This window comes from Marmota flaviventris, chromosome 10, assembly GCF_047511675.1.
Source record: "Marmota flaviventris isolate mMarFla1 chromosome 10, mMarFla1.hap1, whole genome shotgun sequence".
Lineage (NCBI taxonomy): Eukaryota > Metazoa > Chordata > Mammalia > Rodentia > Sciuridae > Marmota > Marmota flaviventris.
The window spans coordinates 2,497,469-2,506,463 of NC_092507.1; positions in this window are offsets into that span (position 1 = coordinate 2,497,469).

Genomic DNA, 8,995 nt, shown 5'->3' on the forward strand with positions numbered 1-8,995 from the left:
CACCACATGGTCCCTCCATCCCACCACTCAAGGCCCCTCCTTCTTCACCACATGGGCCCTCCATCTCCACCAACATACAGCTCCTTTCCCCTTGTCATTATTGTGGTTTGTGACTCAACTCTGAAGCCATCTCATGCCAACTTATGCTGATGAATTTTGCAGTTTATGTGAAACAAGGGAACTTGTTCTTTGTGCAAACACAACACAAAAGAATCTGGAAACCCATTTGTAGCAAGAACTTTCAACTCATTTGTGAATCTTTTGATGAAACCCAAACATCAGCTGGCTTTGAATCGATACTCCTGGGTGTGCCAGCAAAGGGTACCTTATTTGGAAGCAGCAGTGTTGTCTCGGCCTCTTTTGTTAGCAACTGATTTGCATTGAAGCATTGGCAGGTTTTTGGAAGGACAAGCTTCAGGAGTATAGCAGTGTCACTTACAGAGGAGGAAAACACTTCAGACTTGTTTCTGCCAATCAACTTGTTTTTCTTTGATCTAAGCTATGACCTGGATGGAAAATTGGTGCTGCACCAATGTCTAAGGGCGCCACTGATCTTGGCGGATGCCAAGGTCCACTGTTCCAGGTGTTTGTTCTTCGTGCCCTCATGTACTTGTCTACAGGGGACAGACACCCAGCTGGCTTAGCTGAGAATGGGCATTGGTGGCTCATTTGTTCATTCAGCATGCACTCTCAGCCCCTGCTCTATCACAGCATGTCTGGGCACTACAGACGGAGGCACTACACCCGCGTCTGCCCCTGGAGCTCACATAAGCTCGCAGGCTTCTGATACAACGTCCAGACACACCGGGTCAGGTCTCATGGGGTGTTGGGGGACTCTGAAGTTTTCTTCTTTCCTGCGTCAGCCTCTCAGGTGCTCTGTTCCCCATGGTTCACACAAAATCACAGGAGGAGGATCTCAGGGGCACTAAGCCAAGGCAGCCTTGGAGCCACCACACGGGCCACAAGTGGGGCCATGGGGTCAAGATGCTGCGATGGGCAACTTGGGTCATGTTTCCACCTGGACACCAACCCCCCCCTAGCTTACCAGAGGCTGAGGTTGAGGTGCAAAAGGAATGAGCTGATGGGTCAAGCCTGACCCCGTCGGCCACATCTGAAACCCAGGGTTCAGGCTGCACAGGACAGGGCTTGGGGGAGGTGGGCTCCTCGGGGACTATGTGGCTTGGGTTCCCAGCAAAAGGATGAATGGATATTGGCAGATAAATCAGTTGACTTCCCCTGAGAATGGTTAATTTTATGTATCCATTTGGCAAGACGATATTTCCCAGTCACTCACAGAACCGTCCAGATGTTGCTGTGAAGGTGTTTTTCAGATGAACAGTGCACCTGGAGTAACTCAGATGACCTTCATAAGGTGGGTGGGCCTTCTCCAATCAGCTGAAGGCCTTCAGAGAAAGTCTGAGGTTTTCCAAAATGGAGGGAATTCTGCTCCTACCTGGCATCATGACGAACTGCACCATCAGCTCCTCCATGTCTTTACAACCTGCTCTCACGATCACAAGTGCCAACTCCTCACAGAAATCAGCCTCTTTCTCTGCCTCCCCCCATGGATCAGTTTCTCTGGGGGCCTTGACTAATAGACCCCACGAGGGGCAGGGTTATGAGGAAACACACCTTGTCACAGATACTCCGGCCTGGAACTGCACACGGCCCCCCTGAGTCCTGAAGGCTTGGTTGTAGGGCCACCATGAGGCCAGCAGGGCGGAGTTGCCCACACACCCGTGCTGCTCTCCGCAGCTGACCTGTGTCCTGCGGGACGCCCTGCCTGGTTCTGAGCTCAAAGCTCTTCGCCTTTGTGGGTTCAGAGGATCTTGTTTTTTCCCTTCCAGGGTGACCTTGCCCCGAGTTCTCAGCCCTTGCTATATCCTGCTAAATCTCCCTGCTATTCCCCGTTAGAATGGAAACAATTGACTGCTTAAATAATTTATCCAGATTCCATGCAGCCAGTCTTTTGAAGAAACTCATCAGCTAATAAAGAAAATTGATTTTAGAAGCCAAAGTCAATACGGGTTAGGGAGACGCTCCCGTTGGCATGTTCCCATCTCCTGAGATCCCGCCGCTGTCTGATGAGGAGACCAGCTGGGGGACACTTTACTGAAGGTTTTCCTTCATTCATCTATTTTTTTTAGGTAGCGTGCTGCTATTCATCCAAAGCTGGAGGGGGTAATGGATGCTGAGAATTTACTAGCGATTTGATCATAAAAATGAAGCTTTCTGTCCTCGGGTGCTTGGACTGGGAGCTGACTTGCTGGTGTGGCCTGAATTTTACTGGGGTCCCGACTAGCGCCTGTTCCTGTCGCATCACCTTCAGGTTCAGCCGGGAGCCGACTTGAGTGCTCACAGTGTGTTTCATTGTATGTGTTCCAATAACAGGCTCATTCGTAATTAGGGGAACTGATTTACATAGAGACAATTAATATAATAAGGTATCCAGAAACAATTCTTCCCCCTTTGAATAGCTCCTTTGTAATTTTGTTCACTTGACTCATTACCTCCCAAGCCCTTTGTTCTCAGATAATGAAAAGGTGAGTTTCAGCTGAACTAGGGCTGGCAGCCTCTCTGTCTCGGGAAGGTGCACAGACGGGAGGGGCTCCGGGCTCAGCCTGCAGAGGGGCTCAGGAGCAGGTGGCCCACTTCACCCCAGCCGAGCCCCCGCCACCGACTGCCCGGCAGGCCTGGGTGGGGCCTGGCAATGTGCACTGTAGCAAACTTCCAGGTGACGCGGGCGCTGCCGGCCCCAGGCCCTGCCCTGAGGACCACATGTTCTTCAGCTGTCACTTGAGGACTGCTGCAGGTGCATCGATGACAGTGAAGGGATCACCCCCACAGGCCCTTGCTAGGCGTCTGGCAGGACTTGGCAGCCGAGCTTCCAAACGCCCTCGGCACTATCCCCTCCCTCTTCCACCCTCTGGGCAGCGACCCCCTTTGCACCGTCTCCCATGGAGATGGAGACACGGAGTCCACGCTCAAACATGGCCTGAATCCTCCCCAGCCATCCCCACCCTCTTGCTCCAGTCCCCACCCCACCCTGCCAACTTCTAGAACGTGCTCTCTCCTTGCAGAACAGCTGTCGGGGGCAGGGCGAGTCTCAGGACAGGGACGGATGTAGGCGTTGTGGTCCCAGGTGGAGAACAGAGGGAAGAGCAGAGCGCCAAATGCCGTCCACCAGGGGTTGAAACTCAGGCTGCTGCTGCTGCCAATGTCAGTGATACAGATCAAAGTGGATTGGCGCAGCGTGGGGAGCTCTACGCGCTGGTAAGACGCTTATTCTGATTGGTCCTGCACCCGAGGGGCAGATGTTGGCCAAATGTTCTTACAGAGAAGATGATGAATTTCGAGATGAGCTCCTGGCTTTATCTGGCTCTTGGGCACGTGAGGGTTACTGGCTGGGCTGGGGAAGCAAGGGGGCTTCACCGGCCTGAGGCTGCCCCCCTCGCCCCTCCACCCACAGGCCTGCTGGGGGCGTGGGGGGGCCCTCATGGGAGGTTGCTCCCAACCCTCCACCCCACAGGCCTGCCCCAGGGGCTCATGGGAGGCTGCTCCTGACCTTCCACCCCACAGGCCTGCTCCGGGGGGCTCATGGAAGGCTGCCCCCCTCGCCCCTCCACCCACAGGCCTGCTGGGGGCGTGGGGGGGCCCTCATGGGAGGTTGCTCCCAACCCTCCACCCCACAGGCCTGCCCCAGGGGCTCATGGGAGGCTGCTCCTGACCCTCCACCCCACAGGCCTGCTGGGGGGCTCATGGAAGGCTGCCCCCCTCGCCCCTCCACCCACAGGCCTACTGGGGGCATGGGGGGCCCTCATGGGAGCTGCTCCCGACCCTCCACCCCACAGGCCTGCCCCAGGGGCTCATGGGAGGCTGCTCCCAACCCTCCACCCCACAGGCCTGCCCCAGGGGCTCATGGGAGGCTGCTCCTGACCTTCCACCCCACAGGCCTGCTCCGGGGGGCTCATGGAAGGCTGCCCCCCTCGCCCCTCCACCCACAGGCCTGCTGGGGGCGTGGAGAGGCCCTCATGGGAGGCTGCTCCCAACCCTCCACCCCACAGGCCTGCCCCGGGGGCTCATGGGAGGCTGCTCCTGACCTTCCACCCCACAGGTCTGCCCTGGGGGCTCATGGAAGGCTGCTCCCCACCCCTCCACCCACAGGCCTGCTGGGGGGCTCAGGGGAGGCTGCTCCCCGTCCCTCCACCCACAGGCCTGCTGGGGGCATGGGGAGCCCTCATGGGAGCTGCTCCTGGCCCTCCACCCCACAGGCCTGCTCCAGGGGGGCTCATGGGATTGTGTGGACAAGGGGCTGCTCAGGCCTCCTGGGGGCTCCTCTCAGGCCCGGGGAGGGCAGGGCTTGCTGTGCTATTCATGCTGTGCCGTGGGGTCTCCGCCCATACCCACTTCCTGTGTCCCCGGGCTGGGCAGTGTCTCCTCTGTGGACCAGCGTCCTATCCCAGGGTGAGCACTGTCCTGTGCTCTCTGCCTGCCAGGGGACATGGTGAGAAACCAAGACAGGACGTTCAGAGGGACGGTGCTGTTGACCTGCCCCAGGTCTGGGCCCTGCATTAAGGCTGGGCGACGATGAAGAGAGTGGACACTGTAGGGCCTGAGGACAGGGGCAGTCGCCAAGGCCTCCGGGTCTCGTTGGGCCCTGGCCACAGGCCCCGCCCCTCTATGTGGCCCTGGCCAGCAGCAACAGCTCTGCCTGGGGGCTCCCTGGGAAGGCAGCCCCCGGGCCACGCCAGGCCTCTGAGGCAGGACCCAGGGCAGGTCACTAGCTGAGATGCTCTGGGCTGGAAGCAAGGGCTGGACGGGGCTTCAGCTGGGTCAGCTGGACCGAGGCCTTTGAGGAATTGGCTGGTTTTGATCAGTGCTGACCTGTTGCCCAGAGCCAAGTCCTACCAGGGACCCCAAGTGTCTCAGAGCTTCCATGCTCTGGGGACCAGAGGGAGAGGCAGCAAGCCAGCGAGCAGGGCCATCCATGGCCAGGAGCAGACTCTGGCAAGAGCTGTGAGGTTGACCAAGTCTCATCGGACCCCCTGCCTGTGGTCTCCACGTGACAACAGGAGACAGCGGTCCTCTGGCCTACAAAGAGGGAAACATTAACATGGGCCCTTTACAGAGAGGTCATCCTGCTTCCCAGACAGGCCTATCCACGTGTCACGTGCCACCATGATCACTGACTCACCTGTGCGTCCTGCTCACGGGGCCCTTGCTCCCCCCAGCACGGGAGCCCTCCTGGTTATCGCTTATCCCCGTGCAGTGCCGCATCCAAGAAGCCCTCCTGATTGTCACAGAAGCCAAGTGGGCCCCAGGGGACTCGTCCTCTCCCTGGTGTGTGGCCAGATGTGACAGAAGGGCTTTGCAGAGGTGGGGCCAGTGCTGAGCCCGACACACACAGCCGCCACCCAAGGCTTCGGCTGCCTCTGGTGCTGGGATCTGAGGGAGCTTGTCTGTGTGGCCTGTCCCTCTCCTCAAGGGCTCATGAGGCTGTGCCCTAGGTGCCCCCGACTCAGGCCTTAAAAATCAGCAAGGAGCCACGGATGAGCATGGTCTGCGTCTTATGGCGGATGCCTGCTGCCCAGTAGGTCCACCCCCAGGGCATCGTGGCCCCTGAGCTGGCAGTGCTGGCCCTGCTCCCACAGGAATCACGGGTAGGCTGTGTGACACCCTGGTCACAGTGTTCTCATCCCTGATGCCAACATAACCGGGTCTGTGTGCTCCTGTTTGGGCTCCTGCTCTGACTTACACGGGGGCCTCACGGACACGGAGCTCACAGGCCACAGCTCGAGCTGTCACTCCAGCCTGGAGCAAGCTTGCCTGACCCGTGTCTCCTCTCCATGAGGCAACACATTGCCTGGTGGGCAGGGGATGGATGGCACTTTAGCACGGGTCATTGTCACCAGCAGAACCCAAAGCACAGGATCCAAGAAATGTGGCAGCAAACAGACCGCACAGGGACTTGGTACCGCCCGAGCACTGATGCGAGGCGGCCATCACTCTGCGCCACCCCAGCGGGCAGGGGCCCCGTGTGGGAGTGGTTTCTACTGTGCTGTGGGTGACCACACGACAGCCTCGATGCTTACTTGGGGGCCACTAGTAGATCGTGGAGCGCAGGCAGGTGTGCCGACGTGGAACCCGCCCGCAGTGCGCCTGGCTGCCTTCTTCAAAGCATCAGAAGAGGCATCGTCAAGAGAAGCCTCAACTTCCTGTGCGCCTTGCACCTGCTGTTACAGGTGGCAACCCAGCACCGCTGTGGAGGTCACGGCTGAGGGGTTCACGGTCTCCCTTTGTTTCCACGCATCTATTGGTGCACGCCTGGCTTGGTCCCGTGTCTCGGCTGTTGCTGGCACGGCACCCAACGCGCGAATGCAGCGTGTTTCTGATTTGTTATGTGGGATCGGATGCTGTATGCTGCACTAAAGAAGAATCAAGTCCCATCTTGTGGCAACATGGAAGGGCCTGGGAATGACAGTGTCACCGAAAGACGAGTACCACATGGTTCCATGCAATCGCGGGACCTCAACTGGCTGAGCATGCGGCGGCGCAGAGACTGTGGTCAGCAGAGACTGGGGAGGGCAGGCGAGCTGGGGTGGGGAGGGCTGGGTTAAGCCGAGCAAAGACTCGGACCCCAGGGATAAGCTCTGACAGTCTGTCACACGGAAGGGCGGTCGCAGCCCCGAAGTACTAATCAAAATGGCGAAGGAGGATTTTGAGTGTTCTAATCACAAAGAAGTGATGAATCCTCAACGGGAGGATGATGAGTGTCCTGGGTCCATTATGGCAAGTGCCCAAATATTACTGTCCTCCGCAGGCATCACGACTGTGACTTGGTAAAAAGAACAGACGGATCCAACTAAGACGTGGAGGGGAGCTGGGCTCTGCTTGCAGGCAGCTGTCCCCTGTCTCTGGGGACAGCGTCCAAGCTCCCCGTGGGGGCCGGTCTCATCCTGCAGATGGGCCTGAGGCTAGGTTCCCGATGGCTCCCGCTTACCTTCCGGGGACGGAATTTTTAGAAATAATGAATAAAGAAGCAGTTATGTGAAGTAAAGGTTGCTGTCCATCACTCCTCGTGAGCACTGCTGTCCCTCAGAGGACCTGGAAGTTTGCCAAACCCCCAGGTTTCAGAAAAGGAGTCATGAAATGTTGGCACTTGCTCCGATTTTCATGTAATTCAGTTGTTAAGTTCTGCACAGATTCGTGCTCCAAATTCGCCACTGGGGACCAGCTCCAGGGCAGAGATGAAGCAGCTCCCAAAGTGGCCCCAGCCTTCCGTATGGGAATCTGGTGACTTGTAGCAAGTCTGCACACACACATGGGTAGCTCAGAGTCTGGACCCTGCTTCTGGAAATTCACCCTGAAGATGCCCTGCAGCAACAAACAGATAAATATGTACAAGCTCCGTATTATAATTTGCTTTACTTGCAAACTATGAGAGACACCTAAATGCTCACTTGTAGGGCAGGCTGGGCAAGCTGTGGCCTGTCCACAACACAGAGCCACCGTGGTGCCAAGAGGGTGACGGAGCTGCCTGTGGACCCGGTGGAGAGATTTCCGGGACCTGTGGCTCAGCGGGAAGGAAGCCGTGCTCCAAGGACCACCTGTGGCAGGTACCTCTCCACCCAGCAGGGCAACTGTTGCCCAGATGTAACGGTTCTACCATTCGGAAGAACAGGCTCCGTGGGGGACTCGGGCTGCCTGAACAGCCTGACCCGGTCACCTCACCTTGAGAGTGGACGTTAAGGGGCACAGCCAGTCCACTGGGGTGGTGACCCCAAGAACGTGAGTTGGGCATGCGTGTTCTCTCCTGAGTCACCGTAGGCCGGCACCTTGCTTGCATTTACTGTGGAATGGTGCGGAGAGTGAGAGTGTGGACCTGACTGCAGGCTCGGCCACGGGCCTCCTGGCTGACACAGGCAGTCCCCCCCACCACAGAGCTCATCTGATTGCTCAGGCTTACGATGCTGGGAAGGCACAGGGAGTTCAGCAGAAGCCATGCTGCAGACGTGGCCTGGCTCCTTCCCAGAGAGCCCGTCCTCTCTGGTGCTGGGCAGGGTGTCCAGCCACAGCCCCCAGTCAGCCTCCGTGTCACCAGGCAGCAGCCAAGCCTGGGGGTGCTGTGCAGTGTAGCCGAGCTACGGCATTGGCATTTGGGGGTATTCAGGGCTTTTCTGAATAACAGTATTTTGAACCACCAGGGGTTCATTGGTCCAAAAGCCACCTTAGCCAAGGAGCATCTGCACTGAGCAAAGACCACGAGGTTAAAGGTTGGTGAGAACCTGTGCCCTTCAGCCTCACGTCCTGGAGAGAAGATGAGCTCGCTGCTCCTGCAGGATGGACAAGGAGCCCGCTGGCCGCAGCTGGGTGCCCCTTAGAGGGCATCACAGCCTCTTGCTTCTCAGCCCCAGAGCTGTGCCCCTCCTGACTGAGAGGTCAGCCCAGAAATACGACAAGCCCACAGAGGTGGCGACCTGGGAGTGTGCCTGCTCGCTGCACGAGGCCCTTGCTTGCCTGTCCAGGCGTCTCCTCCTCCTGGTGGACACCACGGCCTTCGACCCTCCCTCTGTTCTTGGGCCTGGTTCTCTCAGTTAGGGCTTTGGCTCTGCTTGGCCCAAGCTGGCAGCTGCCCCCGAGCCTGCCTCGTGCATTGAGCAGAAATGACCCAAGCCAGGGAGGGGTCAGCGGTCTGAGGCTGCACCTGCCGTTTTCTTGCTGTTGTCTCCAATGGGAAGAAATGGTTCCTAAGCTCTCTGGGATGGAGGGCCGGGAATGGGACGCAGGGGAGGGAGGGGACCCAGAGCGCAGGTGGGCGTCCCTTCCTTCATTCAGGCATCCAAGGTCACTGGGCGGCTGGGAAACATGATTAGGTTATTGCCAACCAAAGTCACCTTGGCTCGTCAGGCCCCACCGAAGCGGCCTGCAGGCAAGCAATAAAGTAGGCGGCGGCCAGCGCAGTCCAGGGATCCGCAGACTGGAAGGTGATGCGTGG